This window comes from Equus przewalskii, chromosome 1, assembly GCF_037783145.1.
Source record: "Equus przewalskii isolate Varuska chromosome 1, EquPr2, whole genome shotgun sequence".
NCBI lineage: Eukaryota > Metazoa > Chordata > Mammalia > Perissodactyla > Equidae > Equus > Equus przewalskii.
In genome coordinates this window covers 148,954,316-148,973,184 of record NC_091831.1, presented here as the reverse complement: position 1 = coordinate 148,973,184, position 18,869 = coordinate 148,954,316, and the positions used below count along the sequence as shown (strand labels likewise).

General features: G+C 41.1%; 1 protein-coding gene across 3 annotated transcripts in view; it reads right to left on the bottom strand.

Annotated features, from left to right (window-relative positions):
* The window catches only part of GPR176 (G protein-coupled receptor 176), a 108,818-nt gene that overhangs the window by 24,648 nt on the left and 65,301 nt on the right, over positions 1 to 18,869 (bottom strand). The window contains exon 2 of one of the 3 annotated variants that reach the window (XM_070584272.1): positions 5,478 to 5,581. The exons of the other annotated variants lie outside the window; for them this stretch is intronic. The gene's annotated coding sequence lies outside the window, so the exon portion shown is untranslated. The remainder of the gene's footprint in view (positions 1 to 5,477; positions 5,582 to 18,869) is intronic. 3 annotated transcript variants of the gene reach the window in all.

The following is an 18,869-nucleotide window of genomic DNA, read 5'->3' as shown; positions in this document are numbered from 1 at the left end:
ACAGAGAAGGAGAATTCTCCTAACATTTCAGCATTTTGAATAACCAGCTTCCAATTCTTGCATTTTTCCTCTAATATTAGTTGATTTGAATAATACTGAGTTATTCACCATGTAATTTTCTTGCTGGTTCAAAATAAAATCAGCACAAAATGCTATTAGCTTGTTTAAAACACTAAGATCAGTGAGGAGAGGATGTGACCTCTTATTTTCCCATTATAAAACAAAAGGCAAGGGGAAGAACTTTCTATCCTGTGAGATATTGATTTTCCACTTTGTGGGTTTGTAAATTACTGGCTTTCACAGTGCAATCAATGTCACTGATTCAATGTAGATGAAATAAATGAGATAAAATATAAAATCTATTCACTTTCATTAAGCCTCAGTTTCCATTAGTCTTGTCCCTGACATTATTCTTATAAAGGTTTAAGCAGACAAATACCATGGCTGAAGGCAAAACACTGGCTAATATATATTAGCCAACATATTTTAATATTATCCCAATTGAGGAAATAAAACTGAGTATATATGCAATGATCAAGCTAACAGTGCCTTGCTGCAACATTTAAAACTGTCATTTTTCTAATAAAGAACTCTGAAATTCTTTAAGAGGAGTAAGGAGGTAATCTACAACACCAAATGGACTTCATATATTCATATGGACAGAAGGAACCTGGAAGAGTCATCTACATCTCCCTTGTTTCTAGATAAGACTATATAAGTTGTGTACAGAAAAAATATTTTTTTTTTTTGAGGAAGATTAGCCCTGAGCTAACTACTGCCAATCCTCCTCTTTTTGCTGAGGAAGACTGGCCCTGAGCTCACATCCATGCCCATCTTCCTCTACTTTATACGTGGGACGCCTACCACAGCATGGCTTTTGCCAAGCGTTGCCATGTCCACATCCAGGATCCGAACTAGCGAACCCCAGGCTGCCGAGAAGCAGAACGTGTGAACCTAACCACTGTACCAGCGGGCCGGCCCCAGAAAAAAAGTATTTTTGCTAATTGTTAAAACTTCTGGGGGCTGGCCCTGTGGCCAAGTGATTAAGTTTGCATGGTCCGCTTCAGCAGCCCAGGGTTCACTGGTTCAGATCCTGGGCACAGATCTACACACCACTCATCAAGCCATGCCGTGGCAGCATCCCACACAGAAGAACTAGAATGACTTACAACTAGGATATACAACTACATACTGGGGATTTGGGGTGAAAAAAAAAAGAGGAAGATTGGCAACAGGTGTTAGCTCAGGGCCAATCTTCCCCACCAAAAAGCATTAAAAAAAAAAAAAAAAACTTCTGGGAAAAGCAGTATCCTAAAGCACCCCATGATAAGCAGGCTCCAAGATGACCAATGACCCCTGCCTCCCAGTATTCACATCCCTGTGTAAGCTTCTCCCACAATGAATAGGGCCAACTTGTGTAAACAGTAGGATGTAGCAGAAATGACAGTGAGACTTCCAAGGCTGGGTCATAAGAGACACTGCCATTTCTGTCTTAATCTCTTTTGAATCACTTGCCCTGGAGAAAGCCAGCTAACACATCTCAAGGAAACTCAAGCAGTCCTATGGAGAGATTCATGTGGTGAGGAACTGAGGCCTCCTGCCAACAGCCATGTGAGTGAGCCAACCTGGAAGGAGATCCCCTAGCCCCACTCAAGCCTTCAGGTGACTGCAGCTCCGGCCAGCGTCCTGACTGAGAGAGCTTATGAGAGACTGTGAGCCAGAAACACCCAGCTAAACTGCTCCCAAACTCCCCATCTACAGAAACTGTGAGCTAATACATGCTCATTGCTTTAAGCTGCTATGTGCTCAGGTCCACCACTTAGACACATTGCATAGACTCTGTCTTACTTTTCTCATCTACAGAATGAGGACAACAACATTTACCTGGCAGGGCTATTGTATTAAAGGAGAAAATGTATAAAAAGTGCCAAACACTGCCTTAGCCATAGTCAGTGTTAAATAACTGTAATGTCCTGTGAGTATCATTATTGGTTAACTTTCTTTTACTGATCATCACATAACTACAAACTAGTGAGACTTTTTTCTAGAAGTCACAAATGGCATCTCAGTACTCACTGAGAAACCACAAAATAATTTTTCCTCACAGTGGCAAATTTTACTTACTCTTCCTGTAAGAAATAAAAAAAATCAAAATCCTTTAAACTTTTCTCCTAGATGTAGTTCTGTTAACTCCTGAGAGTAAATCTCCTGTTTATGCTCTTCGACTTCCTCAGAAGTCTAATGAATCTCAAACCCCAAACGATTAATAGGCCTTAAAATAAGTTTACCAGTTTGCCTTCTTTCCATCAGCTGTAAAATTAATGAAATCAGAAAATGTAGCTACTCAACTGACAAAATGTGATTTGCCCTGATCAGTGGCTATTGGAAAGAACATAAACGCCACAGCCCTAACCCTGGAGACAAGGACTGTGGGAGGGCAGTGAGGGCCTGATGGTGGCAGCATCCACCTTTACCTTATGGGATGACCTTACCCAGATCACTCAAGGTCTTGGTTCAGTGCCCAGTCGGACATTAGGAACTGCCAGCGACACTTACGTCCAGGGTACACTCTCTTAGTTTTCCTCCTACTGCTTTCGCCCCTTCTCAGCGTCTTTTGACGGCTTCTCCTCCTATATCAGGGCTCAGTCTTGGCCCTTCTCATGCTATCTTCTCCCCAGACCATTTCAGACTATTGACCTTCTTTCCCAAATTGTAATGGCTCCCATGTTTATTGCACCATCTCACCTCTCATCTGAGCCCTAGACTCAGATATCCACATGCCAAGCAGATATCCATACGCCCACCCAACATCTCCACTTAGCACTCTCACGAGTATCTCAAACTTAACATGTCCAAACTAAACTTTGACCTTCTTGCCAAATCTCCCCCTCCTCCAGTATTATCCATCTCAGAAAATGATCATTTTAGAAGCAATTAGGAACATCACTCCCCTTCTTGAAAACTTCTACTGTTTTCCCATTGTTCATAAAAACAATTCTAGAAGTCCAGCCTGCCCCATCACTGGTTCTGTGAGAATTAGAAAAGCGCCAGTTTGCTGCCATTGCTGTTTAACTGTCATAGGTACAAGTCTACGGCTTTGAATGTGAACAGTGCCCCCTGGAACAGTGCTGTGGACAAGTGGGCGGAGCAGCCCCTACGGACCTTCTTCTGTTGAGTCCCTAAAACTCCAAGACTCGCCTCTGCCTGGGGCCTTCATGTGACTGTTCCTTCTGCCCTCCGCCCCACCATCTCTAAGTTTTCCTCATTTTTCAGGTCTTCTCAAAGAAACCTCCCCTGACCACCACCACCTCCAATCCGAAGCAGGTCCTCCTGGAACTTCTCATCGTGCAGAGTACTTATTGTTTGCAGCATCTATTACACTGGGAATTAGTTAACCATATGTGCCAATCTCTAAATCCGAAGCTTTATGAGGGCAGGGACTGCATCTCCACTGTATATCTTATTATTACATATTTCTACATCTACACCCCCAATGCCTAGAGCAGCACCTAATAATCATGAATACTAAATATATCTTTGTTGATGAAAAAAAATAATAAATGGAAAAATGAAAGAACATACGGAAATGTATTCCACTAGTTCTATGCTTACTAGTCATGGAGGATCCTACTTGGACCCTAAGTTTGAGGGGAACCCAGCAGTAAGATTCTGGCTGCACATCACAATCTCCATATTTTCTTTCTCTACCTCTCTGCTTTTTCACAATGAAGATAGTTTTAGTTTATTGCTAAATTTTTTTAAACTAAGATATATTCACTGCTATAAATTCAAATGGTTCAGAAAAGTATAGCAAGACAGAAAAATCCCTTGAAATCCCACCACCTTAAGATAAACATGATTAATATTCTGGTCACCATCTTTTAATACATCTCTTTATGCCTATATACATAATTTTATATAAATGGTATGGCACTTGCACACGCTGTTCTTCTGTGTGGACCCCATCATCTTAAGTAACCAATGTGAACACGTTTCTCCATTTTCACCAGGTAATCATATATAAACACATTCACTGTATTTACAGATGTATGTGGCACATTGTCATTATTTCTTTTGTAAACATAGAATTTATTTATTTTGTAAACATAGAATTTTATTTCGTATACATATGCAATATACAGTGGGAAAATCCCCCTTTTCCATGGTATGACTATACCATAGCTTATTCAGCCTTTATCCTCCAAATGGGCATTCACTTTGCTTATGGGTTTTTGCCATTATAAACATTATTGCAATAAATATTGTTGCACATATATGCTTATTTTGTGGTGTTTTTATTTCTGTGATAATAATTTCTCATTTCCACCAGCAATGTGTATAGAAACTTTTCCTCAAAAATTCCTGCCTACAGCAGGTGCTGTCACTTCTCGTTGATTTTTCCCAATGAATGCGTGAGGAGTCATATGAAGATCAAGAAAGAATAGTCCCTGTGCACAGCGCCCTGTGCTCCATGGACAAGGCAGCATTTGTAGGGTATATACCTTTCAGAATGGATTACTGTAACATTTCTGGAAAGTAATCCAGCCGGTTTGGGGTTGAACACTGCTCTAGTCCACCATATGCTCAGGAAGAGATCTGCTGGGGTCAGGCAGACCCTCCTACATCAGTGCTCTGTCTCCCAGATCACGCTCACTACCTCTAGGGGAAAGCACCCCCTGGAAACAGTGAGCACAACTGCACCGGGGTGCCTACTTCAGAGCATGCTAGTTGAGAAGGGGGACAGAGTGGCAGGAGAGGGAAGAAGGAGGAAACCTTATGCCTCCGAGGAAAGCTTCCATCCACAACAAACAAGTCCCCAGGATTATAGTACAACTCAGGTCCAAGAGACATCCAATCTGAGCGAGCCAGAGCAGAGCAGGAGATGAGGGAACTGAGGGTGAAGGCTAGAAGCAGAAATGGAAAGAAAAATCCATCTAGAAGAATCCATTCACTATTCAGCAAAGGACATTGAGAGGGGGTACACTTCTGGAAAAGGGCTGAAAAGTTTCCACAGCTGGAGTTAAGACAGGATTCAGGGATGCTCAAGAGCTAGAAAAACCTCAGGCAAGGGGGAAGGAAGATGGACCTAGTTTTAGCAGGGAGGGTGGGAGAAAGGCTCAGAAGCTGCTCGCTTCGGGAAGTCCTTCACACTCCACGTGCTCCTTTCTCTAAACCCAACATGCTAGCTGAGTGCAAGGTCTTTGACTCCTGCAGGGGGCTCGCGTAGATTCTTCAGAGAGTGGGGCAGAGCAGGGCAGGATGCCCGCAGGGTGACCACTGCAGAGCTGGGGCGAAGCCAGAACACCCACAGCATCTATGACACACATTATCTATTCTTTCCTCCCTGTTCCTGTAACCTTTCCAAATTGTATTTACATGAAATCCATCTTTTTTATCGTTTCAAATTCATACAGCACACATCAGCTTCTATGATTAAAATCCTCTGTGCTCATTGACGCTGCTTCTTCAGCTCTTACCTGGAGAAAACTGAAGCTGGTGGGGGAGAAAACTCAAAGCATTCCCAAAGGTGCCTTCAGGGTCAGGATCCAAGAAAGAACCCTGATCACTGACACGGTGTATCCTAAGGGAATGGCAAGAATGCAAATTAAAATAAAAAGGAGAAAACACTGTCCACCATTGTTAGGCAAAAATAAAATTTGTAAGATCCAATATTAAAGGGTAAGGAGATATAAACATCTTCATACGTTTTTGATAGGCAAGTAGATTGTTATAGTTATCTGGAAAGTAACCTGGCAGTATCTATTAAACGCATGTACTTTGAGCTGTTCCTCTTATGAAACTATCCTACAAATAAAAGAATCAATATATCAGGTTGTACATTCAAATGTTTGCTGAAGGATTGTGGACAGTGACCCCCAAATTGAAAACAACCTGAATGTCCATCATTAGGATAAATCATGGCAAATTGTGGTCCCTACAGGAACACAGAGAAAGATGTGGAAAGATACATCCCAGGCTGTCAACACTGATTGCCTCAAGTAAAGCGGAATTGGGGGATGGCACAATAAATGTGTGCAGCTTAATTTGCTTTTAAACTAAAGAAGTGAAAGAGAAAATATGTTCACACACATACACACATACACACACACCCCTATTTCTGGCCAGCCTAATATAATGCTGAAAACGTCACCTTTAGGGATTAATTTTTCTATTTCCAAAAGTCTGTTGTTGAAATACAAATATTTGTGAAGTTGGTTTTCGGCCCTTACTACCTGTGGGGGATGGGGGAAGAGAGCTAATGTTTTGACTGCTTTGCAGCAGTGAGAGCAGGCCCAGAGGAACATCCTTACCTAGGACAGGTGGGTGACTAGGTGGGGAAGGTAGGAGGAAAGGCCCCCAGCTCCTGGTCTGACTGACGCGCATCTTGCTGACATTGACAATTTGTCTGGGAAGGAGAACCAAAGAAGAGGAAGAGACGCTGAGTGTGAGGTGGATGGGGCCAGAGCTCCTCGGGATGCTGCTCAGGTTTCCTTCTGGTTCTCTGGGGGGTGAGCACAACCCAGAGTTGGCCCTCTGCCAGCTGGAAGGGCAGTCCACAGGGAGCTCGAGAAGGTCACAGACTTAGCATCGGCTGAGAGAGTAGCAGAGATCGAAGGTGCCAGACATGGTTTCTTGCAATTAACTCAGGGAACAGGACAAGTCATCATAAAAGTGTGATTCTCCTCTGCTCCAATGAAATGAAAATGCCTGCCCTTGTTAGAAGGAAGCAGGAGAATCGATGAGGAGTGTAAGGAGACACTAGCATGCCCCACGGGCAAACTACTGCTTCCACCACACCACAAACCTGAGAGCAGAGGCTCTTCCGGATGAGTGAAACTCCCTTCCCCCACACTGCAGGTAGAGCTTTGTCCAGGCTGGAGTAACTGGAATGCAAGCAGACACAGTGTGCTGATGTTGGAATGAATGATGCTACTTGCCAGCGTTCAGGGAGCACTTAGTAAGTGCCCAAGTCTTTACGTGTACCATATGAGCTTTACATGCTTTACAGCTCCAAGAGATAGGTACTAGTTAGCCCCATTTTACAGATGAGGAAACGGAGGCACTGAGAGGTTAAGTGATTTGTGCAAGTTGATAGAAATAAGAAGAGGTGGAGCTGGAATTCAGCAGCAGGCAGACAGACTCCCAGAGCCTAGGATGTAACCACTACACCACACTGCCTCTGCAGGAAGAGGTAGAATGCCAACGCTGAGAACAAGGACCAAAGATGCATCCCTGGAAACTATTTTGACTCTGGCGGGATGAATCTATGAAAAAACTTGGCGTGAGTAAGGAAGCTATGAGATCAGAAAGGATGCCCAAGTTCTCGGTGAGACGTGCCTGCAGGAAACAGGAGTTTACAAGCATAACTACCTCTCTGGGGTAGAACCTGGGAAACCTTGATGAGTAAGGATGCAGCTATCTATCTGCAGGGGAAAGTGACCCATCCGATGATGAAGGGGTGAGCTTGGGACACTCCCAGAAAGGACTTAAGAGCATAAGTTGCTTGACAGACTCTAGTCAAAAATTAAAATGAGAATAGCTACTTAAGCCAAATCTCTAGGAAGGAATTCATTTTGACTGCTTTCCTTGTTATAAAATGTTTTCACTTATTGCTTTGACATTATTAGCACTGTCCCCACCTCACCTGAAAACATGGTGACTAGCATTACAGCTCCAATGTGAAGACTTTAAACATCCCCCTCCAGGCCAGAGCTGACCCGTTCCTAGGTCTCTGTCTCTTCTCTTCGAGCGGGAACCATTCTGCTGCCTACCACACCCAGCAATTCTCCTCCTGGGATAGACCCAAGAGAAATGAAAACAGGTTCACACAAAACCCTCTACACCAGCGTTCAGAGCAGCACTATTCCTAACAGCCAAAAAAGCAGAAACAATCCAAATGTCCATCAACTGACGAACAAAGAAAAGGTGGTCTGTCCACACAATGCAATATTTTTTAACTATACAAAGGAATGAAGTTCTGAAACATCCTACAACACGCATGAACATCAAAAACTTATGCTAAGTGGAGAAGCCAGTCACAAAAGACCACATATTTATAATTCTATTTGCATATTATGCCTAGAAGAGGCAAGCTCTTAAAGACGGGAAGTACATGAGTGGCTGCCTAGGGCTGGGGTGGAAGGAGGCTGGGAAGAAACAGGGATGTCAATGAGCACAGGCCTTCTTTTTGGAGTGGTGAAATGTTCTAGCATTCATTATGCTGATGGTTGCACAACTCTGTAAATATGCTAAAAACCATTGAATGGTACACTTTCTAAAAGGGTGAGTTGTATAGTAAGGGAATTACATCTTAATAAAGCTGTTATTAAAAGAAAAAAAGTGAGTGAGGTAGTGTGTGCCTGAAGGTACAGGACACAGAAACGAGGGAAATCATAGTTATTCCATTACATTTCCCTTAAAGGTCGCTTTTAGTGACTGTTTTGCAGAGAATGTCATCTCCTGAATAAGTCAGTATAGAGACAGCTGGCACAGAAATGTGTCTGGCCTCTCAGACACGGGCCCCAATTTCATGCACCAGAGGAATCTGATATGGCGCCCTCACTGGAGTGAGCCTTCTGCTCCCCAGGAAGCCGTAAAACAGCGCGGCAATTAAACGTATGAAGTGTTTTGCCTTGAAGATATTATCTCTCTCTCTTTTTCTTTTTCTCACTCACACACACACAGAGAAAGCCCATTTTCTACTAATTCCCCCTAGATATTATAAGTACATTCTCTCTGTCTCCTCCTTTCACAGTTCAGCAAACAGCTTGTTCATTTTGCTAAGAGTAAGGCTGTTGTAATCCACTAATAACAAATCACAGGCATAATTAGAACCCAAGCCTCGTACAACCACTTCTCTTACTAAAAAAAGAGTCTAGGCATGCATATTTTTCATAAAATAAGATAATTGTTTAAAGTTCTAAATCCAATGATTGACAAAAAGTTATAAAATTAAAGCAAAAGTCATATTTCACAGATTTATTATGAAGAAGTCAACCAATTGTTCTCCATTTTCAGAGACTTGAACAAGAGAAAACAGGTAGATTGCATCGAAGATAACTTTTTTAAAAATAGAAAGGAATATTTTGTCCTTAAGGATGATTAGCCCTATAATAAGCTTCCAGGAAAGGAAGTCTCGCTTCCTAAAGGGTAGCATTATTGTATCACTTAAGGTTAGATTTGGCTAAATCTGAAATAATAGCTTAAGCAAGACAAAGATGTCTTTCCGTCTCCTATAAAAACCCAGAGACAGTCTAGGGCTGGTTATAGGGGCTCTGCCCCACACAGTTCTCAGCATCTTTCCAACTCACTAGTCCACAATGCCAAATACAGGGGCCCCATCCTCACAGCCCAAGGTGGCAACTGAAGCTCCGCCACACACGTGTATTTCAGGCAGCAGAGCAGAAGAAGGGATGAAGACGCAGGGAAAAGGGCAGCATGTGTCAATTGTCCTCAAGGAAAATTACAGGAAGCCATCATGGGATGCCTTGTATTGGTCACATGACCACACTGGTTGTCATGGAGACCATCTTTACTCAAGGCAGCCATGCACCCATCTAAAAATCAGGGTTTCCATGGTTACAGAAAGAGCGGGAAAGGCTACTGGAGAACATCCCAGTCTCTGCCGCTGTCTTCCACACTCAGCTCTTGTACTTTGGGCAGACCCTTCAGAAGGTACTTCTTTTTATAAAATGTATAAAGAGACTGAGAGAGAGAGAGAGGGATTTTTCACATTTTGTACACCCAGAGACATTTAAGTACCTCCCTATTATCTACAATTTGTGGAACATTTTCACCTTTGTTCTGCTTTAGGTATGAGAAAGGATGCAATTTTCCTAGCCCAAAAACAGCCAGAATATTATTAAGTTAATAAATAAAACTATAAAAATAAATAAATCATCAAAAAACAAATAAAAAAAAATCCTTACTGTCAACAAGTCCCTACATTTAAGGCACACCTGAGGCAGACCACATGTGGCATCGAACCACCAATTAAGTGAGCTACGTGATGAATCCAATAGAATCCAGCCAAACTCCTTGGGCAGAACCAGTTCTTACAGATTTGTTTCCATCTGCAACAACCCAAGTAGGTCCAGACAATCAAACAACCTCCAGGCACAGTGGAGAAAGTGGACTTTTCATGACCTCCATAGGTTTTAGATGAGCTTGATTTGGTTTAAATTAAGCTGTTTTAAATAAAGTATAAAGTGCTTTCTTTATATAATAACAAATAATAAATTTATTATAAACAATAATAATAAAGATACATAATTTTATTTTTACTTATTTAATAAATTTTATTTATTAATAATAATAATAAAGACATAACAATACTTGATACTGGAGACAAATATGGATTTTCCTCGTAGAAAATACAGGCTACTTTAAACAATGGTACATCGTGATACCCAGGCAGTCACTGTGGAATTATTTCATGTGAGAAATTACTGTTTAGTTTCCTACCAAAGTTAATTGAGGCAAATATCTGTGAAATTATCCTAATTGCACAGGCTAATTATGACAATGTATAATTCTGCCACTCTATGCTGGAAGGGTGATCATCAGAGCCATCAGCTCCCCACCAGATCATGATACCTCCAGAACACATTTTTACCTCTCCATGTTGTCAGTTCTATTGCTGTGTATGAGTTTACACCCTGAGCATCTGATTGAGATATGGTGTTCCTGACTCACCACATAATAAAGGACCTTGGACCACGCTGTATTAGCAGGACTCCAGTCCTACGGTCCTTGCCCAAGCCCCTTTGTTCAAGAAAAATTAATTCAGAGACTTTATCAGAAACTTCAGCCAGTGCCTGGAACACAGGGAGATAAAAAGAAGCAAATTTCTGGGAAGTTGGGGGGAAAGGGAAGTAATCTCAGCCTAGAAGAAAGTATGAAGGAGATCCAATTTAAATGAAGAAGGCACCAACAGATGTGGAATCAGAGCCTGATGGCTGAAACGGAAGAGGGAGTAAGTGTGGCTGTCACATGGCCATCCAGACTTTTAAGGGCACATGTGGAATGCCCCACTAGAATTCGAAGAGGGCTGGTGTCCTGCAAGTGGGGACAAAAGCCAGCACAAAATGGGGGCTGGCCCTGTGGCTGAGGGGTTAAGTTCGCGCGCTCCGCTGCAGGCGGCCCAGTGTTTCGTTGGTTCGAATCCTGGGTGCGGACATGGCACTGCTCATCAGACCACGCTGAGGCAGCGTCCCACATGCCACAACTAGAAGGACCCACAACGAAATATACAACTATGTACCCGGGGGCTTTGGGGAGAAAAAGGAGAAAAATAAAATCTTTAAAAAAAAAAAAAAAAAGCCAGCACAAAATGGCCTCACTTGTATGTCTTTATGAAGTAATTTACAATCAAGAAAAAAATTTATACTTCTAAATCATTATTTTTATTGTCCTCAGTTTGAGCCATGTTAGACTAACCTAGGGACTCAATTTAATCCTGAATATTAAGAGGCCTCCTGTCCATCCACTCCTGCTCGCCGCCATGAAAGTCACCATCAACTGAAACAGAGCCCCAGATCAGCCACAGTCACAATGAATCAAACAGCCACTCCCAGAATCACATTTTGCAAGTTAGCTCACATCTGGAGTTTGAACATACCAGTTGATTGACAGATCAACAGCACTCTCTGCTAGCACAAAAGATTCTCACATAAGCATAGTTCTGCCTGAGGTGGGAAAGAAAGCCAAATTCCCAGCTAAGATGTCATCTGGATTTCTAATGCAATGAATCCCTCTCTAGAGTAGATATTATTTTTAAAACACCAGACATCTGATGGCAGCAGGTGCAGTTAACAGGGAAAAAATGCTGACTTCAACAAAAAATAGCTGAAAGATCTTCTGGGAATTCAGCCCAGTTTCAGAACACAGGGTAGCAAGCGCTATCTTCTTTTCTATGTGATTTTGACTCACTTCCCTCATTTAATTTGCCCTTCCCTCCTAGCGGAGGCCTGTAAAGCTGAGAGGAAATGCTGTTAAACTGCTCTGAAGATACTATTCTGTCACTTGCCACCCAAGTTCTCTCCCTTTCCACTGCTAAATGTAGAAAGAACAGCATCAGGAAAGTGTCAGGAAGATTACTATTGCTCTTCTAAAGTTCACCCAAACCTTAATACCACACAATTAGCAGAATGATAATATATAACAAAGCCCCTCAAAGTCCCCAATATTTTCTTCATGGCTCTTCTAACAAGAGGTAAAATCAGATGAAGAATTCCCCCAACATCCTCTAGACATCACCTAAACAGTATAGAGCAAAAGAGGAGGGGTCCTCCAATGTCAGGATTCATGAATATTACATGGATGCTTGCAAAAATGCAGTTTCCTGGTTCCCTTCTCAAACATGCTGACTCATAGTCTATGGAGTTTGGCCCAGGAATCTGTATTTAATAAGCGCCCCCAGGTAATCCTGAAAGAGGAAATTTCAGACCACACTTTGGGAAACACTGCTATAAAATGTGTATTTAATGTCAACTCACATCATACAGCTGTCACTTTACTTTTCACCTCCCCCAATATCCAAACCACAACTACACAGTGCTCCTGGTTCTCACAAAAGACACAGGATCAGAGAAGAGGGCTAATGAATACAGATCAAGGAATCTTTTTTCAAACTGTTCCTGGGAACCCAATGGGAGCCCCTCCAGCCCATCAATCCCCCCCCCCCCCCCGGAAAAATACGGATTGGGCGAGAATTTGGAGATAGAACCTATAGGATACACAGATCCTGGCCCAGGAAATGCCCATCCTTCTCCTTGGTTTGCTGCCTGAAGGAAAACATCCACTAGCAAGCCCTCAACAGTGCAAGACTTTGAAGAATTGAACTTGGACAGCCCAGCAGTGATCCTGGACCACGTCAATGCCCTCTCATCCTTTTCCCCTCCCAGATGCAAGCAGGAAAGGTGCTGAGATGACCCACAGGCTCTCCGAGCACGACCAACCATCCTGGCTTTCCCAGGACTGAGGGAGTTTGTGGGACGCAGGACTTTCACGGCGTAAACTAGGAAAATCCTGGACAAACTGAGATGAATTGGTCCCTCTGCTCCCCCCCAATTCTAACCACACCCCAGGGGCCATCTCCTCAGAGCATGTGTGTCACCAGCACCAGGGAAGCAAGTCCTTGGAGACCTCAGACAGAGGGAAGCAGGCTTAGCCAGGACACCACTCGCTGAGAGGCCCTTTCCAGACCAGGTCCAGGCCTACAAGTTCTGCTTTAAAAGTAGAAAACTAGTCACTCGGAAGTCTAACCAGAGAAGTCAGAGAGACCAAGTCACACGGGGCCCTTGCTTGCATGTGAGTCTCAGTCTCCAGAATCTGAAGCAGAAACCCACTTATTGCAAGGAAGAAATTGAGTTTCCCATTCATGGACTTTAAACCTGCTTTACCTACTAGATAAGATTTAGAAGTTAGAGAAAAATTAACAAATTAACAAATAAAGAAGATAATTTCAGATAGTGATAAGCAGTGATAGAGTGAAGGGGTGAGATAATTCTCCTTCACTCACTAGATAATCTTAAGTGGCTTCAACCTTGGCAACACACAGGAATCCCCTTGAAAGTTCTAGAAACACTGATTCCTGGGCCACATTCAGAGGCCTGCATTTAATCAGTCTGGGATGAATTACTCTGGGCTTGAAGAATTTTTAACACTCCCTCAGTGATGCCAACATGCAGCCAAGGTAGAAAACCCTTTTCAGGTAGAAAGGGAGGGTCTCTCTGAGAAAGAGACCTGTGAGCTGAGACCTTAGTGAAGAGGAGGGAGCTGTGGAAAGAGCATTCCAGAAAGTGTAAGTGCCTGAAGCAGGAATGAGCTTGGTGTTCCAGGAACAGAAACAATGTCAGCCCCAGGAGATAGAGACTTTGTGCCTAGAACACTATGCCTAGATCAGTGCCTGAAATGTAATAGAGGCTTCATATATGTGTGCTGAGAAAACTAATTTTAAAACAGCCAATGTGCCCGGAGCAAAGAAAGCAAAGGGGAGGAAGGCATGTGGCAGAGGATGGAAAAGTAGGCATGGCAGGATGGTGCCCTGCAGGCCAGGGGCGAGCCTCTGTTTTGAGTACAATGGAAGCCACTGGAGGGTTTTAAATAGGAAAGTTGGCATGATTTAATTTTCTTTTTTAAAGATCGCTCTGGACTTCTATTTCTGGGAAGATGGAGTAGATATACTTTTCCCTATTCCTCCCACTAAGTATAATTAAAAGCCTTGGACACAATACATAAAACAAACATAAGAAGACTATGAAAAGTAGCAAGAAGAAGTAGGGACCTTGGGGCCCAGGGAACAACACAGTGGTGGATTCTCAGGGTTTTCATTTTGCCCCATGTATCCCAGACTTGGACCTGAAAAAGTCATAAAATTGGAAACACCAATGGGTGTAGACAAAAACAAAACAAAACAAACAAAAAACCCTGCTCCTTCTAGCAAAGGACTAGGAAAGGGGCAGCCTAACAAGGCAGAAAGCTTTTAGACAATTACTCAAACCAAAGAGCATAGAAAACACTGTGACCCCACTCTCACCCACACTGAGAGAGGCTAACTGGGGAAGCCAGACTTCCAGCCTCACCAGGGTGTAAAGGGACACCCCATCCAGATGGGCAGCAGAGAAAGCATAGTAGAGAGTTAGGACTTTCACCCCTGCCCAGTAGTAATGAGGCCAACACTTCCCTGTGGGGTCCACGGAGGTCCTATAGGGAATGGTAACAGGGTACTTCTACCCTTTGCACCCAGGGAGGTATCAGTAGGGGCCCAAAGAGGAGTCAGAGGACCACCCTACCCAGCTCCCCTGCTGTGCCTCAACGTGGGCTGACTGGGGAACCTGGGCCTCTATCCTCCCCTGACAGTAACAAAGCAGCACACTCACTTCCCCTGTCACAGGGGTATCAGAAAGCACCAACTAAAACAGAAAGGATAAATAAGATCCAGAGTCTTATAAGTCCAAAAATGTCCAGGTTCCAATCAAAAATCACTCATTCATACTAAGTACCATGAACATCTAAAACTGAATGAAAAAAGACAACCAACAGATGCTAATGCCAAGATGACAGATGTTAGAAGTATTTGACAAGTATTTCAAAGCAGCCATCAGAAAAATGCTCCAATGAGCAATTATGAACATTCTTGAAGCAAACAGAAAGTCAGCAAAGAAACAGAAGATATAAAGAACCAAGCAGAAATTCTAGAACTGAAAAATACAATAACCAAAATAAAAAACTCAGTGAATGGGCTCAATAGCACAATAGAGGGGACAGAGGGAAGAAACAGTGAACTGGAACATAGAACAACAGAAATTACCCAACCTGAACATAAGAAAGAAAGTAGATTGAAAAAAGTGAACCAAGGCTCAGGGACCTATCAAACCACAACAAAAGATCTAACATTCATGTCTTTGGAATTCTGGAAGCAGAGGAGAAAGACGATGAAGCTGAAAAAGTACTTGAAGAAATAACAGCTGGAAATTTCCCAGATTTTGCAGAAGACATAAATATACAGATTCAAGAAGCAGAGTGAACCCAAAAGAAGATAATCTCAAAGAAGTCCACATCAAGACGCATCATAGTCAAACATCTTGAAAAGAGTAAGCAAGAGAGAAATGACATCTTACCTATAGTGGAAAAACAATTATAATCATAGCAGCTTTTTCGCCAGAAATCAAGAAGGCCAGAAAGAAGTGGCACATTTTTTAAGTACTGAAAGAAAAGAATCATCAAACTAGAATCATATATCTAGCGAAAATATCCTTCAGGAATGAAGGGCAAGCAGACCTACCCTAAAAGAATGACTAAAGAAATGTCTCTTAAACAGAAAGGAAATGATAAAAGGAGGAATCTTGGGACATCAGGAAGGAAGAAAAAACAATGGAAATAGTAAAAATGTAGAAAAATATATTTTTCTTCTCCTCTTAAGATTTCTAAATTATGTTTAATGGTTAAAACAAAAACTATAACACTGTCTGATGTGGCTCTAAATGTATATAGAGGAAATATTTGCAAAGATTATATTATAAGTGGGGAAGGGTAAAAGGGCATAAAATTTTCATATCATGAACTGGTAAAATGATGGCAACCAGTAGACTGTGATAAGTTATATGTATATAATGTATGCCTAGAAAAACTATTTAAAAAGCTATACAAAGAGATACATTCAAAAACATTACAGATAAACAAAAATGGAATTCTAAGAAATTATCAAGTAATTTACCGGAAAGCAGGAAAAAGAGAGAAACAAACAACTGACAAAACAAACAGAAAACAAAAAACAAAATAAGAGACTTAAGCCGTAAAATATCAATAATTACATTAAATGCAAATGGTCCAAATATACCAATTAAATGACAGAGATTGGCAGAAAGGATAAAAAAATATGACCCAAGTATATAGTGTCCCCAAGAAACTCAGTTCAAATATAATGATACATGTAGTTGAAAGTAAAAGGACAGGAAAAGACGTACCATGCAAACATAATCAAAGAATGCAGGAGTGGCTATATCAATATCAGGTAAACTAGACTTCAGAACAACAACAAAAACATCACCAGAGACAGAGAAGAACAGTACATAATGATAACAGAGTAAATCCAATAAAAAGCCATAGCATCCTAAATGGATATGCATCAAAGAACAAAATACGTGAATCAAAAACTTATAGAACTGAAAGCAGAAATAGATAAATCCACAGTTCTAGTTGAAGACTTCAACACTTCTCTTTCAGCAACTGACAGAACAACCAAACAGAAAATCTGTAAAGATACAGAAGAATTCAACAACATCAATCAACAGGATCTCATCTACATTTACAGAATATTCCACCCAACAGCAGAATACACATTCTTTTCAAGTGCCCATGGAACATATATCAAGATAGACCATATCTACTGCCATTAAAAAAAACCTTCAAGAAATTTTTAAAAATTGAAATCATACAGAGTGCATTCTCCAACCACAATGGAATCAAACTAGACATCAAAAGAAAGATAAAAGAGAAATCTCCAAACACTTGCAAACTAAATGATACATTTCTAAATAATCCCTGGGTCAAAGAGGGAGTCTCCAAGTAAATCAAAGATATGTGAAACTAAATGAAAATGAAAATACAACATATCAAAAGTTGTGAGACACAGCTAAAGCAGCCCTGAGAGAGAAATTTATAGCACCAAGTGCTTACATTGGAAAAGAGGAAAAGTCTCAGACCAATAATATAAGCTCCCAATTCATTAACCTATAAAAAGAAAAGCAAAATAAACCCAAAGCAAGAAGAAGGAAGGAAATAATAAAGATAAGAGTAGAAATGAATGAAATTTAAAGCAGAAAAACAACACAGAAAATCAATGAAATGAAGAGCTGGTTCTTTGAAAAGATCAATAAAATTGACAAACCTCTAGCAAGACCGACAAAGAAAAAAGAGAGAAGACACAAGTTACCAATATCAGCAATTCAACAGGGGATATCAATACAGACCTTGCAGACATCAAAAGCTTAACAAGGAAATAACTCTATACATACAAATTTGACAACTTAGATGAAATGGTCCAACTCCTTGAAAAACAAAAACTCTAATAGTTTATACAATATGAAACAGATCATTTGAACAGTCCTATAACTATTAAGGAAATTTAGCTTGTACTATAAAAGCTTTCCCAAAAATAAATCTCCAGGCCTAGACAGTGTTACTGGAGAATTCTACCAAATCTTTTAAAACTTGACACCAATTCGACACAATCTCTTCTAGAAAATAGAAGACGAAAGAACATTTCCCAATACGTTTTATGAAGCTAGTATTATCCTGATACCAAAACCAAAGCACACACACACAAAAAAAAAGAAAACTACAGAGCAATATCCCTCATGAATATATACAAAAAAATTCTTAACAAATATTAGCAAATAGAATTCAGCAATATATAAAAATAATTACATATCATTCCCAAGGCTTCTTCAACATTTGAAAATCAATCAATGTAATCTACTATACCAACACATTAAAGAAGAAAGATCATAATTATATCAATCAATACCGAAAAGACGAGACAGATTTCAACACCTATTTATGAAAAAAGTTTCAGAAAAACAGGAATAGAGGGGAACTTCCTCAACTTAATAAATAACACTTACCAAAAATCTATAGCTAACTTTATACTTAATGGTGAAAGACTGAATTCTTTCCCTCTAAGATCAAGAGCAATCTAAGGATGTGCTCTATCACCACTCTTTGAAAACAATGCTACAAGTTCAGGACATACATACTGTATGATTCCACCTGTATAATATCCTTGAAAAGACAAAATTATGGAAATGGAAAACAGATGAGTGGCTGCTAGGGGCTAAGGTAGAGGGTAGTGGAAGGGAAGTAGGTGTGTTATAAAAGATCCTTGTTGTAATGGAAATGTTGTATCTTGAGGTATCAACGCCAATATCCTAGTTGTGATATTATGCTATAGTCATGCAAGAGGTTACCATTGGGGATCTCTGATTATTTCTTACAACTCCATGTTAATCAACAGTTATCTCAAAGCAAAATGTTTAATTGAAAATATGTAGGGAGACATGGCACCGCTTGGCAAGCCATTGCTGTGGTAGGCGTCCCACGTATAAAGTAGAGGAAGATGGGCATGGATGTTAGCTCAGGGCCAGTCTTCCTTAACAAAAAGAGGAGGAAGATTGGCAGCAGTTAGGTCAGGGTTAATCTTCCTCAAAAAACAACAACAACAACAACAACAACAACAACAAAAGTATGTATATATCATCCCATCAGCTGCAGGGAGAATGACTAGTAAAAAGCAGGAGTAGCAAGGAAAGACCAGTTAGGAGAACACGAAGTTGTGCAGGCAAGAGGTGGCCATGCTAAAACTGCCC